This window comes from Apodemus sylvaticus, chromosome 3, assembly GCF_947179515.1.
Source record: "Apodemus sylvaticus chromosome 3, mApoSyl1.1, whole genome shotgun sequence".
NCBI classification, from domain to species: Eukaryota; Metazoa; Chordata; class Mammalia; order Rodentia; family Muridae; genus Apodemus; species Apodemus sylvaticus.
The window spans coordinates 145,082,544-145,100,107 of record NC_067474.1 but is presented as its reverse complement, the minus strand read 5'-3'; positions in this window follow the sequence as shown (position 1 = coordinate 145,100,107).

Genomic DNA, 17,564 nt, shown 5'->3' with positions numbered 1-17,564 from the left:
CCCTCCGGTCTGAGGTCTGTTCCCCTCTCACCACCTAGACCTTCCAGTGTCCTGTGTCCCCCACACCCCCTCCTCCTCCCTCCTTCTGGCTCCTCCATGTGCGGGCCTGCCCCTGCCGGCCCCAGTTCTTTGGGAGATTTCCCCAGGCCCACAGCTTCTCTTCTGTCACTTGTTCGCAACTCTCAAATTCAGGACTCAAGCTGGGCCTGGTGGTGTTGGCCTGTGACTCCAGAGAGTGGGAAGGTTGAGGAAGGAAGTTGGGGAGAACTCCTGTCAGACAGAGATGCTGGGGTGGGGGAGACAGAAAGAAGAGATGAGGGAGACAAGGAGGAAAGAAAGGAAGGAGGGGAAGGGGCTGGAGCTGTGGATAAAACTCATGGAGGAGTCACCAGCGTGGTGGGTGCTTTAGAGTTAATAACTAGTGTGAGTGTGGGGGGGCAAACCGCAGAATAAAACAAACAAACAAAAAAACAAAATTACATCTCATCCCAACCCTAACCTGATTCTAACTTCCAATTGCTATCCTCCCTCCTTCCCCCTCCCTTCCTCCTTCCCTCCCTCCCTCCTTCCCTCCCTCCCCCTTCCCTCCCTCTCTTCCTCTTTCCCTCCCTCTCTTCCTCCTTCCCTCCCTCTCTCCTTCTTTCCCTCCCTCTCTTCCTCCTTCCCTCCCTCTCTCCCTCTTTCCCTCCCTCTCTTCCTCCTTCCCTCCCTCCCTCCCTCCCTCCCCACCACACCTCCCCTTCTCCTAGCACTTGTCTCTGTCTCCGGCTTCTTTTCTCTCTCCCTTTCCCTTCTTTCCCCTCCTGCCGATCCATATCATATCTAGCCCTATACACGCATAGGGGTGTGTGTGAAACAACCTGCAAATAAGAACTATTTGCGATGTGGAAAAGGCCCCTAAAATCCCAGAGAGTCTGCGGTCCCTTCCCTGAAATGCTGTGCTCTCCAGTGCCTGGGCAGTTGATTTTGATTTATAAACACGTTTCTTTCATGCTCCAGTGCAACTCTTCAAAACAGCCTCTGTTTTCCTTCCAGGCTCTGCACAATCCCGTGAGCATTTTCCAAGTTTCTGTAAGAAGCTGTGTGCACTCAGTGCTGTGGGGACAAACGCTGACAAGGGGCCCGCTCAGAAGGAAAGGAACCACCGGCTCTCCCAGAGAGCCAGTCTTCCAGAGTGTTGCGGAGAGCAGACACCTTGGGCAGTGTGAGGAACATCTACACCCCCTGAGAAGATCTGACTAGGGCTCTGAAGCAAGGGCACAGAAATGGGGTGCTAAGAGATGGGGGTGGCTCAGCCATTCTGCCCAACTTCCTCTACCACTGGACATATACCATAGAACGGAGCTTTGTGGGCACTGTTGGGTAACACGTGGATATGTTGGTCTTTGAAACTACAGCCCATAAAATACGAATGGAAACAAGCTACAGGTGCACCCAGAGACCACAGGCAAAGAGAGGGCAGTGCCACGCATGTTACAGTTTTCAGTAGCCTCAGCAGGCGTCCACACCACCCCAACACACAGCACTGAAGGCCCATTGGGCAAAGCTATTTCCTCCTAGCCAAAGGAATAAAACCCACTTGGGTTTGGAGACCTATTTGCACTCCTGTTGGGCTCAGCCAATCACTGGCCAAGGACCCGCCCCTCAGGACCGCCCTGCTAAAGGGAAGAGCCAAGTGGTTACTGCTTGATCGCTTTAGAGAGATATTGTACTCTCCTCCCAGGCGTCTGTCCTTGGGGCATTTGGTTATGGAGCCCCAGGTGTGTAGCTGTGTTATGTCCGCCCACGTTTGCTTCTTGGCCCTTATTCATAAAGCCATAGTGTTTCCTTTCTCTTCATCTAGCTCTTTCCTAATCATGGTTCCCCAGACGCACTGGGTTTCCTTACTCTTTTCTCTGAAGCCCCTCACCTTTTCCATGTCTACCACTGGGCTGATTTCAGTGGTGGAAGCATACTGACTTAAATGGCACTGCTTTCTCTCTTCCTCTTCTCCATCTTCCTCTCCAGCAGCTACTGAGATGACAGCTTGCCTGCTCCGCAGCTTTTCTTTAAAACTTTAGTAAATTGTCCTCGAACTTCCTTTGGAGCCCACTCTTAAATTCTCTTGTTAACAAGGCCAATAACCTGAAGAGAGAGGACACCGATTTTCCTCACAACATTTATTTCACCCAAGGTCGTTCTCCCTAATTAATTAACTAATTCATTGAGATAGGGTCTCCTGTCTCCTGGCTGGTTTTCAATCCACCATGTAGCGGGGATTAGAACCGTGAAATTTTATATCTCCTGGCTCTACCAAGTGTAGGATTACAGATGTGTGGCACCTTGCCTGGTTTTTGTGTGGCACTAGGCTTGAACCCAGGGCTTTCTGTATGCTAAACAAGTACTCTACCAATCGAGCTAAGTCCCCCAGCCCTGTCCTCCTTGTTTTGGAAGCTGTGTCTAGTGTGGAGTAGGATCCTTGGGAAAGAGCTGCAGTGTTCCAGTTGCTGGGTTCTTTTATTTTTCTGAATACAAACTGTGCTTGGTGGGAACTTAGGAACAGCTAGCCATGGAGGAGGAAACTCCAGGCACAAAGGCTATGGGGTGATACAGAACACAGCATGCTTAAGTAACAGAAGGTAGGCCACTGTGGCTAGTGAGGACCAGGAAAGTTCTGGGCTGGGCACTGTGAGGTCCCAGATGCCAGGAGCTCTTTTTCCAGCACAGGAAACGTGAGATGCTGGTATTGGTGATGTCATGATTAGAGACGATTTCTTACGTTCATGGGAAACAGAAACACACGCAGGGGGTGGGCAGAGAGACTACAGTTATGACATGACAGGAAATTATGAAGCTTCCTGGCAAGTGGACACCAATGTACAGCAGGGGACAGGCAGTAGAGATACTTCGGGACTGCTACTGTGTTGGCCTGCTTTGTTAACAAGGCCAAGTGTTCTGGGTAAATGGGAGAGAAGTGTCGAGGTGAGGATATCTCGTTTCCAGTTTGGGTCACTGAATGGAAACCAGCAGAGCCATCTAAGGACACGGTGCTAACAGAGGAGCAGGTATGAAGCTGGGACACCGCACCCTCATCTGGGTGAGTCTGGCAGGCCTTTGAGATGCACAGGTGTGTCTGATCAGGAAGTCGAGCTGTTTACCATCTCTAAGGTCTCATGTGTTCCAGAACATCTCAAAAACGGAGTCAGAGAGTACACTGTTCCTCTTCCTCTTAGCAGTGCTGTTAAGGTTTCAAATCTGGGACAAATGGCTGAGGTGCCTATTTAACATACCAAAGCAGATCTGGCCACCAGGTTCTCCTTATATTTCAGTCCCTACCTGTTATAGAACCTTTCTGTCTGCTGTACCCTGCCCCCACCCCCTTCTTGAATTCTCCAGCCCGAGAGGCTGGGCTGCTCTTCCCTATATAATTCAACCATTTCTGGTGCCTGCCCTCTTTGTAACTTTGCCTCCCTGGGCTGCTGTACCTGGTTCCCTTCTCTCCCCTCTGCCTAACTCCACCCCTCCCCCACTCTTCTCATAGGGCACAGCTCAGTCTGCCCATGTCCACCCTGGACACTCCCAAGTGTCCCTGCCTGTGGCTATGCTCCCCCACATTCTATAATACCTCTCCTCTGCCATGCCTGGGACCAGTCATGTTCCTGTCCTCTCCTCTCCTCTCCTTTCTTTTCCTTTCCTCTTTTCATTTGCTGCCAAAATCCAGGACCAGTAATGATCTTGACTTTCCTTTTTTATTTCTTCAAATGTGTTAAAATGCACCATTGTTCTTATAGAACTTTATACCACACCCACTCGTATATATTTATTATTGAGTAATACTCCATTGTATAGGTACCTCATTGTCCATCTTAAGGGCTTGCCATTTGGAAAATTACGAATAAGTGGCTACTGACATCTGCACGGATATTTTTGTACAGACATCTGTTTTGAGGCCAGTCAGGTAAACACCCCTGAGGAGATATTGTGTGACTCTTTTCCTGGGACATGTGAACAAATCCTACTCGCCTCAGACAGGCGAGTATGCATATCACCAATGAAGTTTATTGGAATTACTTATGGGACTATGGTACGGGATCACTCCCAGGAGCAGAAATGACTCGGAGACAGCTGTGTCACTAAAGCCTTCCCCAGCATGGCTGGCAGTTCACATAGCTGGGAATTCTGGAGTTCACTGCACAACTCTCAAGCAGCTTAACAGGTTAGAGTGCTTCACTGGTTCGGGAGGAACTCTCGGCACTCCTTAATTAATAACTTTGGAGAAGGGGAAGCCTTGTGCATCTGCTCAGTTTAAGGGACTTCCTGAGCCTTCTGAGTTGTTCCTTCCTGAATCCTAAAGAATCTCCTTTTAGAACAGCCTGAGTCTTTTTTAAATACAGGCTCTCTATTATGTAGCTCTGGCTGTCCTGGAACTTACTCTGTAGATCAGGGTAGTGCAGAACACATAGAGATTCACCTGCTTTAGCATCTTGAGAGCTGGGATTAAAGGCTTTGTGTCACCACACCCAGCTCATATCCTGGGACATCCCTTTAGAGATTCCCGACTCTTCAGGATCCTTGAGCCTTAAAAAATTTGCTTCATAACAGCTCAACTACCTAGTCCTATTGTAATATTCTATGTTAGCTCTGAAAAACAACAACAACAAAAACAAAACAAAACAAAACAAAAACAAAAACCAACTTGCTGGCCATCAACATCTGGTGAAGAGTTTGTTCAGATTTTTTCAATTCCTTTCTGGGGCAGGGGCAGGGCAGGCAAGAGGGCGCAGAAGGGAGAGGTACTTGAACACAACCCTGGTGATGTGAGTTTGATTCCCAGAGCCCACCAGGTAGCAGGGGAGAAATGACTCCTGAGAGTTGACCTCTGACCTCCACACAAGTGTGGTGGCATGCGTGCAGCCATGATCACACATGCAAACACAACTGAATAAGTTACTTAAACTTCAACTGAGTTATTTTCTTACCATTGAATTTGAAGGATTCTTTGTATATTTTGGCTATGGATGCCTTATACTGAATCTATATTTTATAAATATTTTTACAATATCTTTTTCTGTTATTCCAGATTTTTTTTCTTTCTTTGTTTTTGAGACAGGGTCTCACTATGTATGTAGCCCTGGCTGGCTTAGAACTCATTATGCAGAAGCTGGCCTGGAACTCACAGAGATCCTCCTGTCTCTGCCTTCTGATTGCTGAGATTAAAGGCAAGCCCCAGCATGCCCAGCTGATGTTTATTTTTTTAACCATCTTTGCACAGCAGTTTTGTTTGTTAGTTCCCACTGCTGAGGATGGGACTGGGGTCAGGGACATGTGCTCCCAGCTAACTGCTCTGCCCCAGCTGTGCTCCCAGCCCGAAGCTTTTCATTTAGATAGGTTCCAACTTGCCCAGCCCCCAACTATGCTCCATTTTGCCCCATTTTGAGTGTTGTATCTATAAATATAATACTAGATCCAAGATCACCTTGACCTCTCTTCCACATTTCCTTTTAAAACTCTTATAGTTTTGCATTTTGTACTTAAGATGTTTAATTCTGCACTCAGTTTTGATTAATTTCTGTGAAAGATCTAAACTTTAGACCGAGGCTCTCTTCTGTTTTATTTACACCAGGGTCCAGCTCTCCCAGCAGCCGGTTGATAAGACCATCTTTCCTCTGTTAAATTGCCTCTCTCCTCTGTTTAAAAAAACCACAATGCACCGACTATATTTGTGTGTCTATTTCTGGGCTCTCTGTCCTGGTTCATCGATCTGTGTGTCTAACTTTGCTGTCTTGATTACTGTAGCTTTATAGTCAGCCTTGAGATTGGCTCAGCCCCATCCTCTATTCAATTTTCCTTTTCTGGCTTTTTTTTGTCTCTGTGCTGGCCACTCTAGGTCCTCTGCCCTTCCACATAAATTTTAAAATCAGTTGGTCAATAGCTACACAGTATTTTACAGAGACTTTGGGGTGGCGTGAAATCTATATCTCAAGTTGGGAGAAAATAGTGCCTAACCATATTGAATCTTTCAATCTACAAATATGGAAGGTCTTTTCCATTTAGATAATTGAGAATTTCCCTCATGTTTTCTATTTTCTATGTGTGGTTGCTATAGATGTTTTGTTAGAGTTATATCTAGGTATTTCATTTTTGTTGCTACTATAAATGATATTTAAGTATACATAAGTATGCTTGTGTGTGCATGCACACATGTGTGTGTATGTGTGCATGCTTGTGTATGTTTAAAATTCCAACTAATTCATTCCTGGCATACAGAAAATAATTGTTTTTTATATGAATCTTGTATTCTGTGACTTTGCTGTACTAGCATCCTAGTTCTAGAAGGACTTTAGTTTGTTTTGTTCTTTTGTTTTGCATGACTTCTTAGGACTTTCTAGGCCACGATGTCACCTCTAGCAAGGACAGCTTCCTTCCTCTTTTTGAGGACACATACACCGTGTGTCTTTGTCTCACTGTCCTGGGAAGGACTTCCAGTGTGGAGTAGAGCACGCATGGTGACGAGGCTGTACTTGGCTTATTCTTCATGTTAGTCTCATGATGTTAGCTCTGGACTCTCTTCCTTTGTAACCCATTCTGATTAAGTAGGGAAAAATGTATCCTGACTCCCAGATTTCTGAGAGCTGGGTTCATTTTCCCCTAATTTCTGGGCACTGGATTTTGTGAAATGCACTTTCTACACCCATGGGTACTATTTCGCGCCTTCATCTTTAGTCTCCTGATGTTATGTCAAGAGGCAGCACCACCATGAGAATTTATTCAAAGCTCTCAGGGGATAGTATGGTAAAAACCTCTTTAACGATAGTGTGTGTCCAGTTCTGGCTAGTGCCCAAGGAGAGACCAGGCCTGAACAAAGACTCTCTGCAGTTTGCACAGGTTTGAGAAATATCGTCGTATTTCTTCATATGCTTCCATTTGCAATCCTCCTCCAGGCCCCACACAGCTCGAGCAATTACAGACGCTCCACACAGACAGAATCTGCAAGCTTGGTTGTTTTTGGACAAACAGGGAGATTTACATCGCAAAGCTATTGTACAGTTATCCGCTCCAACACCCAGAACTCATTGGATTGATGTCTGCCCCTATACATTTGCTTTTTGGAGGACAGATCACATAAAGGAAGTCTCTAGTGTCTGACCTCCCGGCATAACTTCCTGCAGATATGCTTGTGTGAGAGTCACGGCAGTGGCCCACTCCTTTCTAAGGCTGAGGCATCCTGGATGGACAGACTGCGGTTGTTTCAATAGCAATGCCCCCTGTAGGTTCATGTGCATGAATGTTTGGTCATTAGGGAGTGTTGATATTTGACAAGGATTACAAGTGGGGCCTTGTTGAAGTGGGAGTGTGATTTTTAGAGAATATGTGTCCCTGGAGGTGGGCATTGGGGTTTCAGAAACCCAAGCTAGGCCCACTTACCCTTTCACAAATCCAGATGTAGAACTCTCAGTTACCGTGTCTGCCTGTCTGCCACCATGCGCCCCACCATGATGATAATGGCCTAAACCTCCAAAACTGCAAGCCAGCCTCATTTAATGCTTTCTGTGGTAAGAGGTGCTGTGGGCATGGTGCCTCTTCACAGCGACAGAAACGCCGACTTAGACACAAGTCATGTGTATAGTTGCTGATGGACGCTGGGGTCGGTTCAGGGTTTGAGTCGTGCTGCTACAGGTTGGGTAGGAATCTTTGTTCACATATATTTCTAGTTCTCTCAGGAAGACTACTGGCCATGGAGCTGCTGAGTCTTACAGTAAGAACATTGTTTGTCTTTTGGAGAAACTGCCATACCACGGCTGGAAGCGTAGCCCAGTGAGCAGATGCTTGGCCAGCCAGCATGCACAAGTCCTTGACTTTTAGTCCCAGCACCATACAAAACGTGTGTGTGTGTGTGTGTGTGTGTGTGGTGCATGCCTACAATCCAAGGCATTGCAGAGGTGGTAAGATTGGAAGTTCAAGCTCTATTTTTCAGTTCAAGGACAGCTTGGACCACGCCAGACCCTGTCTCTAAATCAAACCAAACCAATATCAACACAAAGGAAGCTGTCATGCCATTGTGCCAGGGCAGCTGTGTGATTTCTATCCCTTCCTTGGATGGCAGGTCCTGCTTTTCCACAACTCTTCACAGCCCTTGGGGCTGTGGCTTTAAGTGTATATGGCCATTGTGTCTCACTGTGGTATAGCAAGCCTTACGAATGTCACTCTTGAGCAGGTTTCTGCAGCTTCTTAGCAACTGCATGTTTGCTTCTGTGTAGTATCTCCCAAGTTTCAGGGAACTTTTTGTTTTTCGTTTCAAGTTAATTTTAATTTTTGTAATTAAAATGTAATTACATCATTTCTACTTTTCTAACTCCTCCTACCCTCCCCCTGGTCCCTCTCTAATTCTTGACCCGTTTTTATTTAATTGTCACCCCACTCAGTCCACTTAGCGTTGGCATGATTTGAGGGCTGACCACTTGGTTTTAGATAACCAGTTAGGGAGTTCATCCATGGGGAAGACTTCCCCTGCTTCCAGCATCCCTTGGTTGCCTGCAATTCTTTGTTTAAGGGTGTCCCAAGCTTGTGCCTTGTCTTTTTATTTTCTTAATGTTCCCTGTGGAACAAAAGAAGATTCTTTTTCCCCCACTCAGGAGGGAGGTGTTATTAGTTGCTTTTCTAGCTATGACAAAATGCCAGGCAAAAGCAACTCAAGAAACCAAAGTATTCCAGTTTCATTTTGGTTGTAGAATTACCTCCAATCCCCAAACAAAGCAACTCACAATTCTAGGCCACAGTCTATTACTTTGGGGAGTCACAGTGGCAAGAATGCTGGTCACATGACACTCACATGAAGAGAAGAGAGAAGTAGATACACATGTGCTCCTTGTGTGCACTCAGCGTGATTTTTATTCTCTTATACAGTTCAGGAACCCCTGCCTAGGGAATGGTGCCACCCATAGTAAGCTGGGTCTTCTATTATTGGCTGACTTAAGGCAACGCTCACAGGCCAAACCAATGTAGGAAATTCCTCATTAAATCTCTCTTCTTGGTCATTCTAGGCTATGTCAAGATGTGTCAATTAAAGGTAACCATCACAGAAGGGTTCATTCTGCCTCCACAATTTAAGGGTATGGTTCATCATGATGGATCATGGAACTGAAGGCTGCTGGTTACCTTGTGTCCAGAGTCAGTAGGCAGGGAGATGAGTAGTGATGTTCAGTTTGCTTCTCCCTCTTAATCTATCTGGGCCCTAGCCCATAGAATGGTGCCACTCACATTCAGGGTGGATCTTTTTACTATTGTGAACCTAATCTGGAAATTTCCTCATGGATACGTGTTAATTTTACCAAATGAGAGTAAAGATCATTACCCAAATTCTTTGGTCAAATTAAGCAAGCTTTATTTTCTGTCAGACAGGACTATCTGTCCTAAAGTGGGGGTTGAGAAACTAGCGTTGAACTTAGAAAAAAGTGGGGCTTATATAGCACCCCGCCACAAACTGCAAGACTAGGGGGTTTTCAAGGTTTGGGGGATTTAGGGTATATAGAAACTGGTCTGAACATTTCAAAGTTATTCGGCAGAACATCTTTTCTTATCAGAGTATATTCAAGGAGTACCAGACTCCGTAGGGAGCATGTCAAATTCTAGAAACAGGTTAAAGTATGGTCAACTTGGAATTTTTCAGCAAATAGAAATGAACTTGTTCTGGCCTTATAACAAAATGGCTTCCATCCTTAAAATGGAGTCCGACAGGTCTATCATATGCCCACAGGCTTGTCTCCAAGATGCTATTAAATCCTGTCAAACTAAGGATTAATATTAACCATCAGTTTGGGTGCTGGGTATTAACCACGGCCTTGGACGTATGAGGCAAGCCCTGTACTGCTAAGCTACACACAGCCCCAGGCTCTGGGCAAAAGGTTTTAATTTCAGCAGGGTCATTGGTGCCATGACTTCGTGGTCATGGGCCACGCTTTTGATGACATTTATAAGAACTCTGCCTGGCACAAGATCATGAAAATTGACTCCTCTATTTTGTTCTCGACGTGTCAAGGCTTTGGCTCTTATATGCAAATACCCCGTTCATTTGCACACAACCTTTGTACCCTACCACTGTGTTGCCCTGGCTGTGTGCTTGCTGAGAATCAATTGACCGTGAACACACAGCTTGCCTGGCCTGGAGCTCTTGCATGTGATCTACCCACTTGTCTTTGCACCAACGCTGAGCTGCCTTCATTAGTGGGCTTCTATGAAGCATTTTTAAATCAGGTAGTATTACTCCTCTGACTCTGCTTGTTTTTCAAAATTGCTTGCATTCCCACATAAATTTTAGGGTCACTTTGTCAATTTCTAAAGAAAACAAAACCAACCTTTCCGGGCTATTGTTGGTGCTGCATTTACACGGGTAGATCAGTTGGAGAAAGCTGAGATAATGTGGTGTCTATTAGCACGTGGTGACTACGGAGAGACTCTCTCTGCGTGTTTGGGTCTCCTTTAATTGAGTACACCAAGACTGGACTTTCCAGCATCCAAATCTTGTCCTTTTTTGTCAGTTTATTGCTGAGTGTTTTCTTGTTCGTGTTGCAGCTGTGTATGTGTGTTTTGCTTTAGATCAGTGAAGTTTGCGGCTCTACTCTAGACTTCTGGTCCCTTGAAACAGCTTCAGAAGAACTAGGATGTCAGGAGGGCCAAGCACTGGCACTTGCCTTGAGCCTATTTCTCTTCTCATCCTTTGCCTTCTGTTTGGAGAAAGGAACCTGGGGTAGGGGCAGTGGGAGGCAAACAGGACAGACGGGAGGCTGAGCAGCTGGGTCAAGCCCAGATGTGCAGTGAGCTCTGTGTCCAGTTATCTGGGAGGCTCCAGATGAATAGACAAGGATGCTGGATCAGGGGCTTCACAGAGGCGGGATTCTGACTCTCATGCATCGGGGTGGCAGTCAACAGCACAGCCTGGGAGTCTGCTGGATGCAAAGGACTCACACATAGTCTGAGGTTCAGGCTCAGAAGGTGACCTCAGCACGCTGGGCAGTGAAGAGATTGGCTTTGAAGCAGAGTAGTGTGTGAGACACAGCAGCCTGGGCAGCATCAGGGAAGGCATTGCTCCAAGTTCACCCTCAGTGTCCACTATGTGCTAGGCACAGAGGCTGTCCTGGGGCTGAGATGGCCAGACGGAGAACAGCCAGAGCTCAGATGGAAGTAAATACCAGGCAGGGTGACTTCAGTGGCCACTTTCTGAGCCTGCTGTCTATTCGCTCGGTGCTATGCCTGTGTCATAAAGCTAAACTGTGAGGAGGAGATCAGTTTGGCTTTACAGTTGAGGAAGTGGAGGCTTTTCTGTTTTCCTGGTGTGACACCAATGGCTATGCTGCCCTTGGGACATGAATAGAGCATGTCATGGAAGTCTCTGTAAGTTGCAAACCAGATGGTTCACCCGGGGGACGGAAATTTCTCTTCTAGTTTCTGTATCTCCTTCTTATTCCCTTTCTTATGGCCCTAGCCCTAAGATAGCCCTAAGATAGCCCTAAGATAGCCCTAAGATAGCCCTAAGATAGCCCATAGAATGGTGCCACTCACATTCAGCGTGGATTTTTGCACTTTTGTGAACCTAATCTAGAAAATTTCTCATGGATATGTGTTACGTCCACCAAATAATAGTAAAGAACATTACCCAAATTCTTGGGTCAAATTAAGCACATTTTATTTTCTGTCAGATAGGGCTATCTCCCTAAAGTGTGTGTATGTGTGTGTGTGTATGGGGGGGGGGGCTGCAAGCATTGTCTTAAATCAATTGATAATGGAAGAGATATCACTATTCAGCTGCATTGCATGGCATGGAACCCACTTCCCCACTCAGGGTGACAGAGAAGCTCTTCAATCTAGACAAAAATCAAAATAGTGTTCTATTGAGTGACTCCGGAGGAGTGGTTAGTACGGAGGCTTCTGAATGTGGCCATCAATATGATCAACGGTTTGCCTGCATGGGGACTTGTGCATCCTGTCAGGACAGCGTAATCAGGCCTTTGGCTGTGTTTATCTGGAACCAGCTGGTCATTTTGGTGATTTATTATCACCAAATCTCAGGGAAGCATATTGACTTCTTAAAGTCACATACGATTATGCTTATGTGACATCCACATAAAAAGTTGGATGGATTTGATCTCTCTATGAGACTTGGTGGTAAAGCAGGAGAATGTCCTGCAGTAAGAGAGAGGACGTTCCTACTCACTCGCCCTGGACTCCATGCTGTGGACCATAGCTTCTCCTAGCTGTTATCCCCATCCATAGTTTCAGAATGGTCCATCCTTCGCCTTGCCTGCTCTGGAGACTCATGCAACCACCATCATAAGACCAGAGGGGGCTGCTTGCAAAGAGCATCTCACGGGGCTGTTGTCTGTTGACATTCCCTCATAGAAAGAGGAGGTGGGGGAAGGGGGTATCCCTGAGTATCCAGTCACTGATACCAGCCACTTGTATGCAATTCTACCCTAACTGCATGGGTCTCAGGGAGCGGTAGAATATATGTTCTAGGGAAGGAAAAGGCTCTATCCATGTAGCTGTGGGAAGCCTTCCCCATGTTGGGTGCTAACCTTCCAGGACAGATACTTCGGAGTCAGCCACATTCCTGTTTGCAAACCCCTAGCCACCTGTGCTTTGTAAGTGAGACTAATGAGCCCCCTGGTTCTCCAGGGTGAACCCTGGTGGAAGGGAACTTCCGTTTGTTGTTGGGACCTTGTGGGGGAGGGGTAGATGCTGCTTAGGCCTTCTTCACCCCAGGGAGAGATTTCTCACTCCAGGAGGCCATTGGGATTCTCTGGGTCCCCATCAGAACTGCACCTGTTACCTCGGGTGAGGATGGTTGATCCTCACAATCTGTTGCGTTTTCCATAAGTCTGGGTTTGGGTGAGCATCTGATTCACAGCAGCTCAAGAATCCAGACGATCCGGAGCAAGGTGCTGGCCGTGGTGGGCTTCAGCCTTCAGGATCAGAGCCTGAGAACCTCAACCCTTGACAGCCCCAGGCTTCCCTCAGTCACCATTAACCTTGCTGAGTTCACTCCTGACTAACCACAGCGAGTCTCTATGGGTGCAGTTTGGTAGTTTGTGTCTTGGCAAGAAGAAGATGAATCCTTCCAGGGCGCAAAGACATGAAGAGCTTCTCCCTTTGGGAATTCACTGCCTCCTACTCTGGCGTGGTCTGGGGTGTGCCCTCCCGGGACCCTGGCAGACACTGTCAGCCTCCTGTCTCCTCCCCTCTTTTCTGGGTATAGGATATGGGAATTACACCTGCAGCCAGTGACCACTCCATCTCAGCATAGCCCACTACACACCACCCCATCGTTTTTATGTCTCACTTGCAGCTAGTGGCGAGCCCTTGGAGGAGGAGGAGACACCAACGTTTTGGCAATGGGATCCGGAAGCTTGTGTCTTAGTGTCTACCAATAATTGGCTCCTCTTTGAGGGATGAGAAGGGACTAGACTGTTGAGGATATAGCTGACACTGTCATTCTCGAATCCATGAGACCGAAGAACAAATATGATTCTGTGTTCTTTCCAACTATCAGGGACTCTCAGGTTCGCATACTGCAGTCTCAGCAGGTGGTGGGCAGAGCTGAGGTTACTGAGTCTCCCTAGACCCTTGAGAGAAGCTGTCAAATGCCACAGGTTATGAAGTTATTGTTACCATCTCTTGCCCCTGTGTAAAACCCCTTTGCTCCAGGGTACTTGCTTTGGTTGGCCGTTTATTGCCATCTGACACCCGAGAAGACCTGATTACTTATGATCCCACTGGTGGAACCAACATCCCACTTCCAGCTACGAAGGACTCCTCGCTAGGTAGGCTCCAGTCCAAGACTGTGACGGATCAATGTCAAGGGTCTGTCCCCTGGGACCGCCCTGGGGTTAACTCTGTATAGCCAGGAGATGTATACCACTTTGGAAGTTTACACATGGAGAGTTTTTCTGTTTTTCTGTTTTTGTTTTTTGAGACAGGGTTTCTCTGTGTAGCCCTAGCTGTCCTGGAACTCACTCTGTAGACCAGGCTGGCCTCGAACTCAGAAATCCACCTGCCTCTGCCTCCAAAGTGCTGGGATTAAAGACGTGTGCCACCACTGCCCGGCAAACATGGAAGTTTTAATTTGAAGTGGTTAACTGTTAAGTTCATTAAGGATCTGGACGATGAAGGGTTCGGAGGGAGCAAATGCAGCGCACCTGTGACCACTGAGGCTGAGAGGCTGAGAGGCTGAGAGGAGAAGCGGAAGCTGCCAGAGAGAATGCCTTCCCAGGGCCCAATTCCAGCCTCTCTTTGGGAGGGCGTGGCCATCCCGGGAACACACCTCCCACCAATGGCCAGGAAGCCGCTGCAGGGGTCTTGTGCAGGTGGCTCAGGAGACAGTGCCCCCAAGTGGAAAAGCCTGTTCTGAAGACCAGGCCTGAACCCTAGTCCGCTTCTTGCCCTCTCCTTCCTGCCCCCACCATTGACAACGTCTGCCACCAAGCTGCTGGCAAAGGGAGTGTGGTGACGAAGCCAGGTTTTCGTAACCCAGATGGAGAGCTCAGTGGTGACAGACTGATCCCTGCAGTGTGGAGGAGAACCCTGGTGCTGGAAAACGCTCTCAGAGTGCTTGGTCTCCGGAAGCCCCGGAGGCTTCTGGGATCTGCTCTTCCCGCTCACGGACCTCGGATCACCTCTCTGAACTTCAGTTTCTCCTCCGTGTGCTAAGGGTTGGACTGATCCCTAGTGTGAGGGGTGGGTATGAGGAGAGAGTCATGCCTTTGGAGCAGCGACAGTGGACGGGGACAAGGGGTGGCAATTAGATGAGTGTGGGAGTCACTCTGTGCTCCCGTTGTCTCCTGGCTTTGTGTCTCCATCCCTGATGCTCTCTCCCGCCCACATCAGCGCCCTCAGCGACTGCGACCTTTGTATTTATCAGGATGCTCAGGATCCAAATTAAAGCCACAACTCAAAGTGACTTGCATAGGGACGACGTTTCATCACTGCACGTGAGGAGAATCCAGGGTGGATGAAGCTTCAGAGTTGGTCGACCGTGCACCCAAAGGACCTTAGGAAATTAAAAAAGGGTCTTAGCAAATGGTCAGCAGGATCTGAGGGAGGGGAGGCAAGAAGATGAAATACATTCGTGCTATGTGCTATGTGCACTTTAGGCAGTGTGATCTCAGGGGATCCCTATGGCTTCTATGAGACTCAGTTTCCTTGACTGCACAACTGGAGGCTTTGGGGATGGGCACAAAGTCCTGTATGTTGAACCTGATTGGCAGAGAGCACTAAGTGACCCCTTGTGGCTGTTGGTGACATGTGGAAGCTGTGTAACCAGTTCCACTTTGGTATTTCTGTTGGGCTAGGACCCTCTGGACACTGGGTTAAACACTCTGTGCTTGTCCCAGTAATTTCCCAGTGATTTCCCAGTAAATACCACTTCCCTTAAAACTGAGTAGCTAGTCTCCATCGCTGGAAAAGAGGAGAGAATAGAGGAGCTGTGGTGGGAAAGCCCTGGGTTCAAATTTCTGCTGTGCTTGGCATCCTGGAACCCAAGCATGGCGCATGCAAACTGTGCTGACAAATGCCTGCCTCTGGGGCAGGTGAGAGTCAGGGAGGCTGCAAGGTGATAAGGCTCGGACCAGGGGCCTCAGGTCAAGTCCTGGCTCTGCCACCCTCCCTCTGTGTGGCCTGGACATGGTCTATGTCTTTCTGGTTCTAGTTCCCTCATCTGTGTGGGGACCATGGAACTGTAGCCTATGAGACGTGAGTACAAGATCCCAGCAGAACTGGGTGTCTCTTCCCACTCAAACCATAACATAGGTAGGAAGGGAGAGTTGTCATGGTGCTGAGGCCACCCGTGTGGCGGCCATGTTGAGGTGGCTGGGTCTGCAGCCCAGATGCAGGTCAGGGTAGGTAGGCACCGGGAGAAGACACCTGGCTACTTGCCAAGTCTGCCTTCTGTCCATCAGTCCTGTGAGTTCCTTCCTCTCTTTTCTAGGCATCTATCTTTCCTGTCTGGAACTATCAGGGAGATGATGACTGAGTCTGTGGAGGAGGGGGCAAGGGGACAGAAGCTCCAAGTTCTTCAATGAAGTCCCCAGGGTCAACCTGCAAGTTGGTGACCAGCAGGGCCTCTGGCTCTTCTAAGGACCCCCATTTTCAGTGTGAGGCCTTCTTCTTCTGGGCCACACCTCAGATTGGTAGCACAGCTCCCAGTAGCGTCCCTCCTGGGGGCTCGATGCTCTAGTCTCTGCCTTTCAATTAGCACTGGGGCTGTTTTCATTAAGAGAGGGCCTTTCAGAAGTGACATAAAACGCAGCTTGAAAGAAAACGTGGGTCCATTTCCCTGTCTTGCTTTCATTACACATTTCCATTTCAACGGCTTCTCTCTTTTCCCCCCCTGCTCTCACGTTTTAAGCTCAAATCATGAAAGAGCCTTAGGAATGCCCTTTGGAGCCTTCCTCTCCGGCTCCTTCCAGCTCCCCCAGGGCTGGTCTTAGGAGACCACGGCAAAGGTGACTTTGCCGTACACAAAGGTGAGCTCTTGTGCTCAGGTTGGTCATGTTAGGGCACTAGGGTGTTCTGACTCCCACAGTGGGGCTGGACTGGAGACAGAGACATCAAGGTAGAGGCTCAAAGGGCCAGGAGGGAGGAAGGCACGGAGCAGAGGAGAGGGACTTCAAAGGGTATGGCTCGTCATTCAGTGGCAGAGTGCTTGGCTGGCAGATGGAAAGACAAGAATTCAGTCTTCAGTACTGCAAAAGGAGGAAGAGGAGGGAGAGGAGGAGAAGGAGGGGGAGGAGGGAAAGGAGGGAGAGGAGGGAGAGGAGGGGGAGGAGGGAGAGGAGGGAGAGGAGGGAGAGGAGGGGGAGGAGGGAGAAGCCAAAGAAGAGGAGAAGGAAGAGGAGGAAAAGGGAAAGGAGAGGAGGGGGGAAGGGGGGGAGGGAAGGGGGAGGGGCAGAAAGGGGAGGGCAGGAGAGGGAGGGAGAATAGAAAGAGGAGAAGGAGAAGGAAGGGAAGGTGGTGGGCAGTAACTTTATAGTAGTCATCCAGGATTTTCAGTCCCCAAGACTAACTGGCTGATTTCAAGGGAAGGTGGGGTATGGGAGGTTTGGGGCCCAGGGGTGATTGCGATTGTGACATTGTGGAGAAGAGACATATGAGCACAGAGACCCACAGAGAGCAGTGGCTGTGTGAGCCCTCAGCCTTAGTTTCCCTAGTTAAGCCATGTGAGCAGAATTACAGATATAGGTAATTGTGGTGGATACCTTTATGGCAACTTGACACAAACTAAAGTCATCTGTGAGAAGGACCTCGGCTAAGAAAACAACTCCGTGAGACCAGGCTGTGGGCAAACCTGTAGAGCATCTTCTTGTTTAGTAACTAAAACGGGAGGATCCAGCCTGTAGTGAGGAGTACCCTCCCTGTCTGGACTCCTGGGTTCTCTAAGAAAGCAGGCTGAGCAAGCCATGGGGAGCAAGCCAGTAAGCAGCACCCCTCCATGGCCTCTGCATCAGCTCCTGCCTCCAGGTTCCTGCCCTGTTTCAGTTCCTGTCTTGACTTCCTTTGGTGATGAACAGTGATGTGGAAGTGTAAGCTGAATAAAC